Source organism: Anoplolepis gracilipes, chromosome 2 (genome assembly GCF_047496725.1).
Source record: "Anoplolepis gracilipes chromosome 2, ASM4749672v1, whole genome shotgun sequence".
NCBI lineage: Eukaryota > Metazoa > Arthropoda > Insecta > Hymenoptera > Formicidae > Anoplolepis > Anoplolepis gracilipes.
This window is the reverse complement of record NC_132971.1, coordinates 3,436,840-3,455,874: the sequence shown is the minus strand read 5'-3', so window position 1 is coordinate 3,455,874 and position 19,035 is coordinate 3,436,840. Positions and strand designations below refer to the sequence as shown.

Genomic DNA, 19,035 nt, shown 5'->3' with positions numbered 1-19,035 from the left:
GAAAATTGCAACGCGTATACCCGCTGTATAATTCGAGATAGCACACCGGATCAAAGGAACTATATAACTAAATACGCATTTGGTCCTCGGGTGAGGGTGTAACGGACAATATTTCGCAATAGCGCCGGCGCGAGTGGTGATGGCGTATTGGTGGTCGCTTTCGTCGCGCGATACCTCTAGCTAGTTGGTCTTGCTTGGGTTACGAGGTCCGCAGTCCGGCACATTAACGGAGATAGTGACTCCGCTCAAACGTATAATTGCGGGACGAGGCAATTGAGGGACTCCCTTGGGAACTGGGCTCCCGCAAATCCGCTCGCCCACCAACTTCAAACCCCTTCAGTCCACACGTTTCTCCCGGCAAGCCTCTCTCGATAAGATGCCCCTTTCCTCCATTGAGTCGTCTCCGCACGACCGCCTCTATCTTCTCTCTTCGCGGCAGATAACCGAAAACGATGATATTACGTGTCCAATCCCGCGCGTCAGCCCGGTCTCCAACGTCTAGTCGCGATTATCCCTTGTCCTCGTACAGATTTTCGCTCCTTCTTGAGACCGCCGCTCTGTCTCGAAATCCTCCTATATATTTTCCTTTTCCTTTTTTTTTTTTTTTTTTTTTTTGTTTTTGTTTTGTTTTGCTGACACGATAGCTCACCTATACTTTGCAGAGCGAGAGCAAAATAACAAATAAACTTCAGCGCATTTTATTCGCGACAACAATGACGATAAATAAAAATCATGACTATACTTGGATTGGTTTAAACCGCGAGTTTCAATATATAAAAAAACGGCTGAATAAATAACTCTGCGAAATATATACATTACCGAACGATTCCATTCGTTTCGCCACTTCACCCATTCAGTGTTATTTATTCCTTTGATGTATGGTATTTCATCATCATATGCGCCATCGACAAATTCAGCGCAACTACATTCCGACAAATCGAATATGATGAAATGTAGCTTCAAACGTTTAATGTATATTGAACCATCTCTGTGTTACACCGCGTCGATGGAACACAATTTAATAGGACGCCGAAACTTTAATAGATAACCGCTCTGTGTCCTCGGAAATTCCAGACATATCATCCCAATTTTCTGCGTATGCGACTAATGAGGTATGGCTGTATTCACTTGCAGACTACGCGCCACTTTGTCACTTTGATCGTGCATAATACACCAGCTAAGTTACAGAGGGACTATATAACTAATTATACACTATTACGCGCCTGATTTCCCCGCGGACGAAAAATAGAGGAAATATATCAGAAAGCCTCCGACGAGAGTAATAAGCGCCATTAAGATCCGCTACCTTGCGCCCGTTCTCCCTCTCTCTTTCTTTCCGCTGTTCACTTAGCGCGAAAACCGAGGATGAAGGAGCGAGAGAGAGAGAAAAGTACGCGAAAAAGGAAGAAAAATAAAACAACGTGCCTGAAAGAATACGAAGAAAATAGCTTGTTTTCTCGCCAACCAGAGCAGCCTTCGGGGATAGCGTCGTGGATTGCTTATTAATGGCTGTACTTCATCCAATTAGAATAAATTACCGCTATTCCTTTCGAATGCTGCACGTCCCGGCAGCATCTCGAACGGAAAGAAATTCGATTCATGGAAATGCTATCGTGAGGTTTCGTCCAATATACATTCTCCGTTATTGATTTTTTTCTCTTTAAACCCCTGCAAGTCAATGTGAATTAAACGCGTTAATTCGGAAACAAATAAATGCGAATCTAGGATTCCGCATCGCTTAAATTGAATAATCGAGCTTCCAAGTCCGTTTAATAATTTTCAACGGAATCATAACGATTCATCGAAGTGCCACAGATTAACTTTCAACTTTATTAACTGACTTTACGCATTATTCATCAATTTTTTTTTTTATCTTCATGGCTGATTGCTTTTCGCATTAATCTTCATGATCTCATTTAAAATCATTGCTTGATTGCAATTTTGACTGTAGCGCATGGTTGTCTTATCGGATTTAGCAGAGTCTAGACTCCGGGCGAGAGGAAAATGCGAATACTCTGGTTAGATGGAAAGTTAAGGTTGGGTCTTTACTTAACTGTAATCGGAAGATATTGCCGGCAGCACTGTACCAAGGGCACTTTACCAGCCGCCTTAAGAAAGCACTAGCTTCGCGAGGCCCAGTGTAACGTCGGTTCGTACCGTTATTAAAAGAACCCCCCCCCTCCCCCGTTATCTCAGCCTTTCTTTTCCCTCTCACTCAGTTACTCACTCACACACTCTCTCTCTCTCTCTCTCTCTCTTTCTGCCTCTTTTTCTATCTTCTTTTTCTATCTTCTTCGCCAAGATGCCGCTTTCAGTCACTCTCGTTCCCTTTGAAGCTACCGTGGCTAAGAGTATTTCTATGTCAACCTTTGTACTTTTTAGCGAAGAATCTACGGTGCCGATGGGTCTACTACGTACACCTCCATAACGTCGCAAGGTAACGTCCGTTTCAACGAGCGCTCGCGCACCTTAATGGCGCTTCTTAATTTCTTGGTGAGACGGCATCTCGAAATGGTTACGGACGAGATGCAGCAACAGGAGATTGCAGCGTCTCTCCGCAGGGACAAATACCGTAATAATGTCGGCAGCGCGTTTCACATTCGCCGTTCAGCTTCCTTTTAATAACTGCCTTTCTTTTTAATTACAGTCTATTCCACGAGAGTGCTTGACATTTATTCGTAACGTGGAGAACCGTCGTAAAAGAAGACCCATCGTGAATTTTGTCGCGCATGTACATAGATGACTAATGGAGTTTTTATAATCCATTGTTAAACGTCATCGGTCACGTCAAGTCACGTTTTTCACGGTGGAAGCTACCGGAAATTTCGCGTTTGATCATACACCACGCTGACTACCTCCGCGGTGTGACACTAGAAAGTTGACACTTCCGGGTCGCACACCCGATGCCCATAAATTCCCGTGGCGACGACACTTTTCATCAGGCTCTGATTACTTATTCACGCGCCGACGAACGCGCGATAGAAGAGCGCGGACGACGTGTGAGTGGATGTATATATGTATGTGCGACCTGCACCCCCAACCCAGCGCTGCCACTGTGATTGATAATAATGCAAGTCCGCGCGCGCGACGTCGACGCTAGAGCGCCGATATTACTGAAACATTATTTACGGGAGTAAAATGAAATTTTTCGATCCCAGAATGAGAATTATAATGGAAAACGTACAGCCGATAAAACGGGGCTTGCGTGTTCGTATAACAACGCAAATACATTATTCTCGTTGACAAAAGTTCAAAGTTCAAATCATCATCGAGAGCTATGGAAAATCTCTCGATTTATCGTAACGTGTAAATAATCTTGATATTTAATATCATTTTTTGTGTATACGAATGAACTTTAAATCTTTATATTTCTTTCCTTTCCTTTTAGAATAAAATGCTACGATTTCCGATTTTTTTCTCTTTTAAAAAACACTTTTACCAAATGTTTGTACAATTGAATTTTTATCTCGAAAATTTATGTCTCTGTAAATCCGCTGTAATTATTAATTACATTGTGCGATTTTGGTACGTCGAGCGGATTAAATCTTTGTTCCACGTTAGTACCTTCGACTTGGTCGTCACGAAAATACCGACCGCCGGTTTCTCTCTAATCTAAGAGTCGTTAGATATTGATTAGATTAAATAAATCCACAGAACGGTGATGGCCATCGCGCGAACAGTCTCGTAATTCCATGTAGAGGTATCGTTTGTCAAATTTGCGTACACGTATACGTCCTTAGACATTCGACGTAGTTGCAGCACGTATTACGAATACATGCGCGCAAGGACCTGATCCTGCAGAATAGCAGCGGATATATCACACGCAGAAACGAGAGAGCCCCTTGTTGTCGCCCGCTTCATCCCCCTTTCCATCCCTTTCCCCCGATTGTCTACGTCCCCTTTACTCCTCGTCTTGTCCGTCTTTGTTTCGTCGGAGAACAACGCCGCGACATCGTTCTGGCTGCGACTGTCCCATCATCCTCGTGCACGCCCGTTTCTTCGTCGTTGTTGTCGTCGTCGTCGTCGTCGTCGTCGTCGTCGTCGTCGTCGTCGTCAGCTCCCGCTGCGCCCCCAACTCGTCCCTGAAATAGCAGGCTACACAACTATCATATTCCCCCTTATTTTTTGCGACGCTGTCATGCGGCGTCATATATTTTGACATCCATATTCTCTATTCTTCCATGCGCCTACATACGCGATGAGATACACCGTGCGACAATCTTTTCCAGGTGTAAACAACCGAGCGTCCGAGCGTCATCGCCACGAGTTATTGTCGGTACCTTTTAAACACGTTACGTTTTCTTGGAGAAATTTCGTTATGAACGCCGTAATGAGCGCATACGTACATTTTTGGAATTAAAAACCGCGAGTTACATTAACGAAAACAAGGGCAAAAGTAATATCGAAAGTTTCAAGAAAATCCACAATGTACAATTTTTATAATTCTCTTTCCTAGCGGTTTCCTTACGAGCGACATGAAATATTTATCACACGAATTCCATTCTCCTTTGAGGAATTCTCTTTTTACGGAAAAGTTTTCCGCCAAGCTTTGTGCCACATTTCATGTGACAAAAGATAATGATTGTGCTCTGTTTTTTTCCGGGACTCGACTTAACGCTGAAAAGCAACCGTAAGCTCGGGACAGTAGAGAAGAACGGATTGAAGGTGCGTCCCGTGGGCGGAATAAGCGGAAGAAAAAGGAAGAAGGGACAAAGATAGTTAGGGGGTTGTTTGTCTCTGCTTCCGTCTACACGCCGCTTCGGCTACGCCATTGAATCAAGTCGAACAGAGCCGCGGGCTGTTGTGTAAACTCCAGGCCTTGATTGAAAAGCTCCGCACTCAAATATTGGATGATAAATCAGAGAGTCTAGAGTTCTGGTATCCGGGATTGTATGCCTTTCGCGAATGTTCATATAGGCGTATCCGTCCGTGATTAGCGTACAAATACCTCGAATAGTCGAAAAGCAATGATCAGGATGTTCCGAAGCTAATTGCGCGGCAAATAGTACATCGCTATTTGCGGCGATAGTTGTGCACGGGCTTCCGTGCCGCGTTGAATTATTCATAAGCATCTCGTCTCATGCTTCGCATCTCGCGTTGAGCCTCTCGACCTCGACTTATATCATTACGCATTGGACGGAGCGAATCGGATTATCTTGGCAAATCTAGCATCGTCTGGAACTCATTTCAGGGCGTGAAATCCTACAAGTAACGAACATGTCTTGTACGCGAGTCACAAATCGATATATCGGAACATATCAAATGTAAATCGGCGGGAAATGACATTGACGTGACATATACGTGTTATATTCACGTTCTCATGAACCCCGTCAAGTCATGTATCCTCTATCTCATTTTTTCTCTTTTTTTCTTTTCGCTTTCGTTTTTCTTCCTATCCTTTTCTCTTTCCATATCTCCTTCTCATTTTTCTTCATATGCTGTTCCCGCATTCAAACAGCACCTACGAGCAAACGCTTTTCCGAACACTTCTCTTCCGTCGCACTCTGGCATTGCAACCAAGGCAGATGCAGAGCACGAGGGAACGGAGGTTGTGTGCCATAGTAGTCTCTCGTCTCCTATTTCCTGGCAATTTCACGTCGTTCACAAATTATCCCCTTCGCGCGCACGCCGTACGAAAGTGGCGCTGCTCGCCCGACATTGCCACCCTTACGGAAAAGAGGGTGACGGTGCCCGAGAATGGCAACGGTGTCGGCTCATATTTAGCCATCGTATAAATCCGGCTCCGGCTTCAAGGAGAGGTTTAATTTTACATGGAGGTTGCAGAAGACCTTGTGTGTGTGTGTGTCAGGGTAACATGCGAGAGTTCCGTGGAACAGGCTGCGAGGTCGCCGGCATACCGACCCAACAACCCACCTTCATATCGCTGATCTACTGACCCGAGAATTTCGATTTTAATCAAACAATACATCCCTCGCTTCTTGAATCACTGACAAATTAGTAGCTTATTATTAGATTAACAGTTCTGATATTTCACCTTTTTGTTGTTGATAATTCAATCCATACTAATATCATGTATCTCGTTACTTTAAAAATCTATCTCGTAAATTCAAGAACATGTTATATACAATAAACTTTCTAAATATGCAATGGTTGTGTGTACAATCAGTCATATAGTATAGAAAATCCGTAATATTGTAAATTATATATAACTTGTATAATATATACCGGAACGACAATGTATAATACATATATATACTTATTTTATCATCTTTAAACGTTAATATCTTGGTAGTCACTCGAATGTCCTTCGAGGAATGTGAGTGCCGCGGATGAGATAATTAAATGAAATACGCTAGAAATATTTAATAAATTTCCGTAGAACATCCTCGCGCGAGAGGATGCTCCTCCGTGGCATCCTCCTGGTCCTTAGCGAATTCTCCTTCAGGTATTCCAGATTAGAATCTCCCATCTCTCTTTACAGACTTCACAGACTCTTCACCTCCTGATTCCGAATCTTCCGTTCCATCTTTAAAAATACATGCACTTCCATAATGTTGATGCCTCTTGTTTGATTTAATAGATACAGGAATCTACATTATGCATATTGAACTCATTACACGCTTGAATTATAATACTTCAATATTCTATTTAATAACTGCGATTATAATTCCGACTAATTTATTGTTACATTTAAATTCGAGGCACGTGTTTTCACTTACAATTTATTTTTCCCGATGAAACATTTTCCCGAAGACACAATCGTCGTTACAGTATATATTACACAGATTACATAATTTATAATGCTATAGACCTTCTATTATATCACTATTCTATTATACACAGAGAATGATACTGAATTATTTAAAACTTATTGTATAACATATTATATAGCTTATGTTTTTGCATTATGCAACATCGTGATTTCATTTAGAAGAAATATTGCCATGAATAATTTGCAAAGTTACACGATAACCTTTTACACGATCTAAAAAACGCGGTCATACGCATATAAATGCGGAACGAGCCGTGATATATGCACGCTTTTACAACGGCGAGAAGCTTCGGGTACGCGTATAATTCCACGCTCGAATCGCGTCGCGCGCATGGTATCGCGTCAATCCATCCGCGGTTCCTGGCTGTAATCCCCGATCGTTTGACCATCCGTTATTTTCCCCGATAAAACGTACACGCAGCAGCTTTCACAAAACGTGGTTTTTAATCATAGGTATGTAACAGCGACGTGCGGAAAACAGCTTCGTTGGGACTTTTGTCCAAATCGGAACGAAAATCTTCGTCCAAGGTGATATTAATAAACGCGTTCGATGCATAATCTATCTTGGAAATCGATATTTTGATAGCATCTCCGTTAAAGATAGTGACACACACATATGATGTTGCAGCATTACGAGAATCGATTATGAACCGCGCTAGTGATACGGTTAACTAACGAAAATCTAACGGAACTCGTGAGATTCTTCGACCCGATATTTCCCTCGTTTCCTTCTTCTTCTGCATCAGCACGCTACGCTCAATCCGGGCGGAACGTCGCGTAAGCGCTTTTACGATCGTGTTCGAGTTACGATAGCGATCGTCACGCCGCGAGCCCTCGAATCGAGAGCAGGCGACGACGACGACGACGACGACGACGACGACCGTCTCGTTCGATTCCATCGTCGAATTTATCGACGAAAAACAACGCCTCGCCTGCCGATTTGCTCTTACTTTCTTCCTTCCCGTTCCGGAAATAGGTATTTCATCGGTGTTCAAATTGACTGCAAGATCGTCAAAGTTATGGTCGATCCTCTTGTCGATCCTTCCTGTTTTGTCGCAACGATATCTGTCCTTCTGCGATTTGTCTTGTGCAGTCTTCTTTAATCTTCGATTTTTTGACCGATTAACAACAGAGCAACATCGTGAAAGAATCGATATTATCACAACAAACGCTCATTGATAGGCACCATCTACTGTATTTGTATCGGCCTTGCTTCGCTTGGCCGCGTTTTTCACGTTTCACGTTTTAACAAGCTTCGCTTTTCATCATTGGCCACGTAAACAAGAACAATCGGTATATGGGGCAGACGTACAGAGAATGTTATCCATTCCCTTTAGAACTCTCGGGTTCTCTTTTAACTTTTAAGCTCCTTTTATCGGATGGCAATAATTAAAGAGCAATAAAGTTCACGATGGCATTTCAGTCCGAAGAATCTTTTGTGCCTATCCACGTTCAGAAATTAATTAGAACTTGCAAAAGCGTAGGTCGCCGCTATCCACTTACCAAACCACTTAAAAATACACTCGCAACAAGAAAGAAAGAGAAAAAATTTAGGACAGCATGTCTTTTTCATATTAAAATGAGAATGAAAGAAAGATCTCTCTTGTGCTCTTTCTCTTGCATTTTCGCGAAGCTTCCGGGATAAGAGATATGCTGGTCTTCGTCATTGAGGGTTCTCTCGCCGGGGTAGAGTTCTCTCTTACTGGTAATGTCGGAGAATACCATCCGGTGCAAGGTACTTCATGTGCAAAAGCTCATGTGAGTGTGGGCGCATACACGCATACGCAGATAGGAATCTGTGCACTATCGTACGCGGATGCAATTGCGCGCGCGCGCGTGCGCCCCGTTGACGTTGCAAACGGCTTTGCTACGTTAGGTTACATTTGCATATGAAAACCAGGAAGTCTCGAGGCTTGCTTGCCTCTTACTCGCGAAGGCGAAGAACGTGGGTTAGGTCGTATGCTGGATACCGGGACGAGTACCGGAGTCAGCCTCCTCCATCCTCCTTTCGGGGTGCGGTGAAGGGCGCATCACCGTTGCGGCGACAGAAGCTGCTGTGCAGCGTGCTTTCTCGCTTCGGCCGTCTTAAATATTCAATGGCGTCACGTTCTCGACTCGGCATGCAGATTAGCGGCGGCGAATCACATGTTTCCGCGCGAGGCTTGATTTTGTATCCAGAGACCGGCGTTTCCTGCTTTCCTTACTCCCACCCCCTTCCTCCTTTTACTCTCACCCTTCCTATCGCGCGCGCTTTCTATCTGCCTCTCGTCTTGGGTCTCTCTCTCTCTCTCTCGACGGTTTTAGTTTCCACTTAAATGTTCATCAGTATTTCCGGCGTAGTAACTTTCTGATCTCTTCGGTACAAAGCGGTAAGAATTTTTTACTACAAAAATCGATAAAGTCGCTATTATAGCATTCTTTCGTCGAATTCAATGCATAAGATAAGACATTTGAAGTGATGTTTTATGGTAATAAGACACATATAATCTTTCATATTTGGAGCGTCTTAAAATTCTCACCGACTTTCTTTTGTGTGTGTGAAACTAACGTGTCACTTCATGGAAACTCATTTTTGAGAGGTCTGGCTTTATTTCTAATAGTTTTTCTTGATATAGATTAAACAAATAGTTCTGATCATTAAATTAAAAAAATTTCCCAGGGCAAATTAAAACGTCAAATTCATACTGCATCTCACTTTTTGTCCGCCTATGATTTTTTTAGCATTTCTTGTTAGATTTTAAATGTTTGACAATTTTACAAATAGTTCTACAAAAGTTCTAAAACGTAAAAATTATTAGAATATTAATTAAAATAATTAGATCATCCGAGATGTCGGACGTATAAGTATCGAGGTGAGGCGCTCATATCTCCTGTAATAAATTAGTTGTACATATAGACATACTACAAAGATGATTAATTATGTATAAGAAAAATATATAAGAAAGATAACAAAGCGCTCAACAAATTCATGAGGAGGATATAAAAGACATAAAAAGCTAATAAATTCATAATTTAGATATAGAATTAATATATTATAATAATATTAAAAATAATCAGTTACAATGAACGCAATGGTTTATAATAACCTTAAAATATTTTTAAAAATTGTATAGGAATGTGATTGGACGTTTCAGCTCGATTTTTCGAGCCTTCTTCAGCGCGTTAGCAAACATATTAGAGCGTAAAAAGAAATAAATATCGCAAATTATAAGTATCAGTTTAACATACATATAGTTTTACATAATCAAGTCAAGAAATAAAAATAGAAATTATAATAAATATAACATTAAAATTTCCGTTAATATAATCTCATTTTTGCTAGTTACCGAATGGTTGCCATTACACACAGATGGATTTCGAGATACTGGGCGAGAAAAATATCGGGCATTGTAACATCATATCGAGAGATAAGTATCTCAAGAATCGAGATTCAATCGCTGTGTGAGTCGCGACAACTTTATTCCTAGAATTGATTCGATGCGAGGATACGAAACAAAAATGTTTTCTATAAAAGACACGCGTATCTAGAAGCGTTTTATCAGCCAAAAATACGGAGCCTCATCGGACGATTCTCGAAATTGAAGAGCAATCGTCAAAGCTTTGTCGAGTATTGTCTCTATCTCTCTTAGTTATTTGTATAAATCTCTCACACATTACGTCTTTGCTAAATATTAAATGACAATTGTTGAATGATCACGAATATGAACGCGAATTATTACATTCGTTGTCAAGTGGCCATCGCATGCATACGTGAATTACAAGAATGCCGAGATGCATGTGTTCTTTAATATCAAGTGATAGTGAATATGATAAATATCTTGAGATTTATGCGCATAAATATCGGCAGTGTCGAATAAAAGTGTCGGATGATTATTATAATTACGCAAATGTCGTGAATATATATTAATAATCGATATTCGATCAAAAGTATGCGTCGTCTCGCGTTAAGTGAATATCGGTATAAGTATCGCAATTTTTAATTTTCGGAATCTATCTTTTCATAATGATATCTGAATAAATAAATATGCATTAGTAATAAAACAAAAAAATATCGTACGAATGTCGAATTTTAAGTATTGTGATTTTCGTGAGTGGTCCTAATTGATTACCCAATTGACTGATTTAGTTACATGTATGTTGGATCATCAATCATCTATAAACAAATGACTTTAAGATAGAAAGATGAATGAGTTAAAGACGAGAAAAAACAACGAGACAAAACTGCGATTGGTAAGTCAAATTAATTAGTTATATTATATTAAATCTCTATGTGATGAATTAGATATCAATTGGACAAGTTACGAGTGAGTAATAATAAATATTACTTTACGAATACATGATTGAAAAATATTTATTAATACGATAAAAATTATTTCAAAAATTACAATAAAAAATTCAATGTATTTTTTTTTGATATATTTTTCTACAATTTTTCTACATTGCGTTATTTACTTGATACCTAGGCGTTTTATTTACATGATATAAATGACTGATATACGATGCATTAAATGTTATATCGTAAAGAATGCATTTTATTTTTACATTTTACAAAATGCAGATTAAAAAATAAAAATTTTTTATTATACTACATTTATACTACATATCAAATAAATGTGAAGCTGGCATCTTACTTAGAAATTTATTAATTGAGAGTTCTGGGTTTATTTTTAATAGTTATAAAGATCTTGATTAAACAAATAATTTTGGACATTAAACTAAAAGAAATAACTCGAGACAAATAGAAACAACAAGTTCACGTCTTTTCCGACGATTTTTTGAGCATTACTTGCGAGAATTTTAGCGTTTAACCGTTTTGCAATAGTTCCAGAAAAAGTATGCGTAAAAATTAGAATTTTAATTAAACAAATTAGATCACCCGATATGTCGGACGTATAAATGTCAAAATGAGACGCTGGTCCTATTTCGATATTATCAACAATTTATACTATCGACTTTAACTTAAATGGAATTTCGTATTATTAAATGAGATTTTGTATTATACATCTGGCGTCTCTCAGGCGATTTGTTTATTAAATTTTCTAATAATTGATACGCATAAAACTCGTTAGAAATTAAAACTGACTGCAGAATAACACGAAATCTTATTTAAAGTCGATAGAACTATCGAAATACTATTAGCGTTTTATCACGGTACTTGTACGCTTAATATCTTAGGCAATCTAATTTGTTAATAAATATTCTAATAATTTTGGAATAATTTAATATTCTAATAATTTTTATGTATGGAACTCTATCTGGAAATTAAAAATGATTACACAATAACACGAAATCTCGCGTAAAATCGATAGAACTATCGAAATAAGAACGATGTTTAATTAGACAATTTGTTTAATTAATTTCTAATAATGTTTACGCATAAAACTTTTTATAGAACTTGTGAAACTTTCAAAAGCTTAAAATCTAGCAAGAAGTGCTAAAAAAATCATCAGTGGAGAAAGTGAGACGTAGCGTGTACTTGGCGTCTTCTTCTATCTTCTATCAATAACTATTAAAAATATAGCCAGAACTCTGGAATTGATGAATTTTCATAAAATAAGACCCCAGCTTCATATGCATCTTTCTTCTTAATGACAAATTTTAATAAATGTGTTGATTAGAGAAAAATTGTGAAGTTGATCAATTGTATGGTAACTGTTTAATATATTTAGAATTAAATATTTTCTCTTTTAATTTGTTATTAATTTTAAAATTATATTAATTTTTTAATTAAAATTAAAAAAATATTTTAATTATAAAAAAATCAATTTCAAATTTATTAAAGAATTAATCGTTAAACCTAATAAATTTGAGACTTTTTTATAACGTCAATAAGGTAGGAAGGGCGTGAAAATAACGTTTGCGTAATACACGATAACAGAAATGGAGTAATTGCACGTCTTTAAAGTTGGTATGTCGTACAGTACTAAGCAACCTCTCGCGTTATAATGCAATCCGGAAAGCTTTGTGCAAATGGTTGCCGCATAGGTAGGTAAAGCACGAGAGGCAGCTGACAGACGAGCTGAGAGAAACACGCAGAAGAAAGGAAAGAGCGGAAAGGCGAAGTTACTTTATGTTTCTTAAGTTTCCTTTTAGCTACGGTAGACCCAAGTTGACTGTTCGGCCCCATAAGGTTACTCCATATAAATGCAAAGGGATCCACGGTTCTCTTGTGTTGTTAACGTAGCCTCCATCCCTGTTCTCGTCGTTCTCCCGCTTTTCTTCCTCGTTCCCCTCCCCCCCCCCCCTGTTCCCGTCATTGCTGCGTTAGGAGAACGGATACCAAGCCAGAAGCCCATTAAAATCCGCAAAAGCGACTGGTTTGAAGTGAAGTTAAAAAAAAATTTAACGTTTCTTTGTACCAAATCGCTGTGAAAGGGAACGAGCGAAGTTCTTAACTCTCCAAGTTTTATACTCACTTTCATTCCATCCGCCTTTATTAAAACAAAGATCGCGACTAACTTTCCACCGACGACATATTTGCGGGATTGCGAAACAAGAGACGAGAAAAACGTCACAGACGCGTTACGATACAGCTAACTTATATGAATTATATACCGGATATTCTTCGTATTGTTAAATATTTTTCTCTCTTCTTTTTTTTTTTATGTACAATCTTCTTCTCAGTTTCCCAGTGGATTTCTATGTATTTTCCGATATTAAGCCATAAATTTGTTAACGTAAAACCGTTAAAGCTCCACAAATAGATTTCTTTCAATTACGTAACCTTCTGTTCTTAATCCAATCTTAAAGAACTAAATTCCGATTTCGCTTGCAATCGTCTCCCAGCAGCTTACCGTCTATCGTTTCGTTATTCTTTCTTACGTTGTCTTGCCGACACTCTCAGCAGCTGTTGTTTTTCGTTTTCGCTACGGATCTTTAGTTTTAATTACCGCGGAGGCCTGACGTTTATTGCTGCTTCTTGTGGCGTTCGCCGCGCACGAGGGATGAGTTCGGGGTGAGTTTCGCTGCTAGGGGCTGCATAAACCTTAGGGGTGCTCGAAATTGTTCAGAGATGAATTCCCAAAAGTAGACAGGTTTCGAAACAAACTTGCTTCGAGGAAGAGTGGATAAGGATTCGCGAGAGAGATGAATTATCCCATAAAATTATAACTTGAAAATATTTATTTATTCTATTAATAAAATTCTATGAAACAATTGAATACTAAAAAAATTTAATCACCCGTTTATGAATTGTGCCAACATCTATTTTAGCTTTTATGTCATAATCGCTAATCAATGTTCTCCGCTTTTGTCTTTCTTCGCTGCTGAATAAATGATATAAGCGAATGTCATATATTTACTCTATTATACCGAGATCTTGAAATATATATATATATATGTACTTGCTCGAAAATACTCGATAGGCGTTGGCTATAATTGGCTCACTCTGCAATAAACTTCCATACCAGGGCAGCTTAGGTATCTCACGGACGACCCAAGCGTGATATAGCGACGATAACCTCCGATGCCTTCTCCTTGCTCGGAGTCCTTTGCTAGGGTCCTTCTCACCCACTTACCGTGATTTACTTCCCGGACGCGCAAAACGTGAGACTGCTAACAGACGGTATCTCAGGGTAAACCAGTATCGAAGGAAACGGCTTTTCCCATTTCGTTATCCCGTAAGTCGAAAGGCGACGAGGTCGAAACGTTAGAAATTCAGCATGATATTGCGGCGCAAAGCGCGTTGATAAGTCTCTCTCTCTCTCTCTCTCTCTCTCTCTCTCTCTCTCTCTCTCTCTCTCTCTCTCTCTCCCCCTCTCTCTCCCTCTTTGCTTTCTGCTAGAACGTTATTATCGGAGTAACGCGTTCTTTACGAGCTGCATAGTTTCGAAACCGTAATACACGCCGGGCGCGTATCTATCTTCCCCGTTAGAAACATCCGTTAGTAGGAACTTTAGGCACGGTTGTTGGTTATCACGTAGAAAGTAACGCGCTGTATTTACGAAAAGCGTGGCCGAGCTCGGCGTAAAGTAATAAAAATCCCGGAACAGCAGATTACCCTTTCGTTCCCGCAACAACTAATCACGGCTTAGTGTTCGCGTAGAAGGAAGCTCCTAGTTTCACGCTGCGGCCTCGCACCTTTTGCGCGTACAACCTTGTCCGCCCTTGTCTCGTCCTTTTTCTCCTTCATCCGAGACGCGCGTGCCTTACGCCTTACGCCTTGGATGATGAATGAGGGATTATTTCCAACGCGGCCGCGCCCGCGGCGAGGAGAGTTTGCGATAAATTTAAAGTTTCTTTAAAACAATAAATTTGCGAGCGTGCGCGCACCGTCGAGTCGATACGAGGAACCGTCATCTTTCATAATCGATTATTAACGAACGCGGTACCCGCGCGCTGAAAGAAGGAAAGTTTTCTCCTCACGAGAGGCCGGCTACATTGTGTGTATACATAAATGAACATTGCGCCGCCGCCAGTGATGGACGAGCACCAGGTGCGGCCAGACTCGTACTTAAGTCTCGTTCGATTAATCGATTACAGCCAGAAATAGATACTCGTAGACGTAGATGTGGCAAAGTATAATGATAGTAATGCCATCGGCGCTTCTCGTTTGACTAACTTTTATATTTTGTCGTTCTCTAGTTTTCCACTCGACGCTTTCATGTTAAACATGTGTGTAAAGTGATAGGATTTCCTTCGATATTATATATGAAACGTCGTGTCATCTCTCATCCATCTCAGAGAGACATACGTCCGTGTTACTAAAGATTCTTGTGTCCTTTTCTTTACCGAATTTCCATTATTTTCTCGTGACGCATTCGCGTTTTCGCGTTTCAAAAGAATCATGAAGAAACAGGAGCGTTGTGAAAACCACTATCGTTTATTCGGCACAGCCGGATTTCAGATATTACAGTTTTCCGAGTTTTCTCGGAATCGAAATCGCCGCTTACCAAATTGCATTGCGTTGGTCACATCTATTATTCCTGGTCTCTCTTGTCGTCCAATCGGATTCCGGCGCGACAACGACAGTCCGATTCGATTCTCATTGGATGCGACGGCGGCGGCGGCGACGACCGCCGGGAATCCCAATTCCCTGAAAGATCGCGTTGTAATCTTCGGCTAAAGCAACGGGGTGGAACAACAATTACGGATTGTATACGATCGACGGAGAGGGTGATTCCCGGGACCGGAGATGCTGGGGATACATCGCCACGTTGGTGGTTGGTGTATATACTACCGCACACACACGAGTGTCGGAGGCGAGTGTATATCAGTGTAAAGCGCGCGCTTGTCTGCGTGTAAATCAATTGTCGTGGCAACCGCAAATCCTCGTGCCACGGAGTGACGCGTGAAGGCGCTGCCGAAGCCTCCGGGCATGACGAAGGGTGGAGACGAAAAAAATAAAATTGGCGATGGGTACGGAGAACAAGAGAGACAGAGAGAGAGAGAGAGAGAGAGAGAGAGAGAGAGAGAGAGAGAAAGCTAATGGAATATTCGGAAAATGGAAGGAGATTAAAGAGTTTTCCCTAATCGGCGATGGTCAACAAATTACAGATTTATTTGATAAAGTCTACATCGTACAACGTGAACAGAACTGAATTCCCTTCACATGGATGCCATAACGAATCGGTAATAATACGTAATTGTTTATTCGCGATCGCGTTTCAATAGTCACCTGATAACTATAATTATTTTATGTCGCTATAATTAAATGAATCGACAAATAGCTGCACGCATTTTTTGAAAAGCTAATTCTCTTATTATATAAGGATTATTTTTTTCTATTTTATTACTGACGTAATGATACCTTTCGTCAATGATACAACTACTTTAAAAATTAGAAAAAAGTTTAAGGGAATTGGAGAATTTTGTACGCGGGTTGGGTATGTGCTGACAGGTGCTCGCACCGCTGAGTGACACGCGGCATAACTTGCAATTTGGTAACGCCAGGTGCTCCGGTCACGCTAAACCGCAGTTTAATTACTGTACCCGTGCGAATTGGCTCGCTGGCAGCGCTGTCACGCGCAACGCCGTGCAAATTGATCTCGGCGGTCCTCAGTTTCCTACCGTGGGTCTTGCGCTGTATACCGGAGAAGACTCCTCTATTGGAAGAGAGAGATCACGGATAACACCGAACGGACCACTGATATTTCGAAATTTTAGCGAAAGAGATCACGCGTCAATTCCTATTTATGACATTTTGATAAAACCTGTTGCTATAAAGAGTTTAACACTTAATTTTAAATATATTAAAGTATATTAATAAAAAAAGTTTTACATCATAATAAAAAAGAAAAATTTGCATTAAAAAATACAGTGTATGATTATCAAACTCATATCGACGAGGCAATATTATCATATCGCACAAGTATACGGAAAAATATATTCCTGTCAAGTTATTATTACCTGTGTATATCTCCGCTAGGAATAAAGTAGAAAGTATAAGTTCCACAGAGCGGGGGGGAGAAGGGGCGCAGGAAGGGGGTTGATAAAAATTAACGGTCTCCCGTGAAAGAATTAACGACGGAAAGAGAGAAAAACCGTAAGGCGAGGAAAAAAGGCGCCGCGCTTTAAGCGTTAATTAGGACGGCCAACAGATTATACTAATTCCCCTGCCGTAACGAAGGTTGTTAAAATCGTGACAAAAATGAGAGCGGGAAAAATAATGCGCGAATTTCTCGCCGTTTGAGCTGAACTCATTCGATACCAGGGATTCGCGTTCCCTGCATATGGATACTAGATACTGCCTTCCTGCTGGATTGAGATAACATAATAACAGCATTTACGGGACGCATTAGTCTACCTCTAGAATACATCGGGATTGGAAAAGATAAAATAATTATTCTAGTTATTGCTGCGGCGAGGAATGCAACATAACTTTTATATATATGCCTTTTGAATATTTGTATATATATATATATATAACTGACTGGTGTTTCATAATAAAATTAAAAAATTGCAATAAATAACTTTTCTTTCTTTTCTTTATGAATAATGTTTATGACTGTTTAATTCTTATCGAAAAAATTTACAGCCAATGTAATTATTTTTATATGCGCCGTAACATCATAAAATATTCGTCCATATAGTAATAAAAGATGTCGTATAAATTTTGAATGGTTGTAACGGTTTGATGGCGGTTATTATTTTAAGACGACGTATAAACGACTAAGCTAAGTGTTTCAGAAATCTGATCCGAGTTTCATGTTTTAAGATTGACTCGCAAGAGACTCCATAAGAGATCGAGTTTTCTGTTGGACCGATTTTTCTTTCTTTCTTTCTTTTTTTGAGATATTTTTCGTCGTCCCTGAATGTACAAAGATAAAGTGTCCCTGGTCCTTCGTCCTGATGGCCATGCGCAGTATATCGAACGATAGATGGACGCATTCCGAGTTGACACTTCGAACAACCCCAAAAGCTTTCACCGGGTACATACACAATCTAGTTCTGGTAAATGCAAACATTTCTGCGGTTCGGGGACGTAGAAGGACGACGATTTCGAGTAGACGGCCAACCGTAGGCTAAATGGATCCATTGTGCTATCGAGCAAAGTTGAAGCATCGAACAATCGACTGCGGTCATCGATTGTCGGTCACATGCGTCTAAAGATAAAGTCACGAAAAGCAAGTGACTGTGAAGAACGGAAGTCGCGCGAACTCTAGGTATACGTAAACCAAGCCAAAAAGCTGGAACGAACTGATCGTCTACGATACAAAAATACGGAGTATTGATAAGTATTTGTTTAGGCTCTCCTGCAAATTATTCCTCGGAAGACGGACATGACACTTTGCTGCCAATAAAAATACCCGGTTGCTTTTTTTTCGTTGCTTTTGATAGGCCTCAAGCATTTAATCCAGGATAGAAAAATAGAGAATTATTTTTGCGGAGATGCTTCGGCTATTAAGTATAATTTAAGTAATAAATTAATTTATTGTATCTTTTTCTTTAAACTGCTACAACAAGATATGCTAAAGTATATATATATATATATATATATATATATATACTTTAGCATATCTTGATATGGAACATAAAAGAAAATAGCTTGCATTCACATGCGTGGTAGGCTTTTATAGACCATAGGATATACTTTTATCTATTTTAGATCTTTAACAGCCATATAAAGTTGTTTCACCGCCTCTTTAACGTATCTGGAATTCTTGTACTATTTGTATAAAGGAAGAACATCAAAATTTTACGATATTATTTTTCGATGTTATTTCTCTTACTTAAATGAAAGATAAAACTTATTATAATTAGTGAAGACTAATTCAAGGATTTATATACAATGATATAATATGTAAATACAACGTCCTCGTAAAGTTTCTACTGAAACTGAGAATTCTAGAAATTCATCTTTA

The 19,035-nt window shown here is 39.7% G+C and overlaps 1 protein-coding gene across 5 annotated transcripts in view; it reads right to left on the bottom strand.

Moving 5' to 3' along the window:
* LOC140663143 (CUGBP Elav-like family member 4) overlaps positions 1–19,035 on the bottom strand; it is a 322,403-nt gene that overhangs the window by 204,966 nt on the left and 98,402 nt on the right. The gene's annotated exons all lie outside the window — the stretch shown is intronic.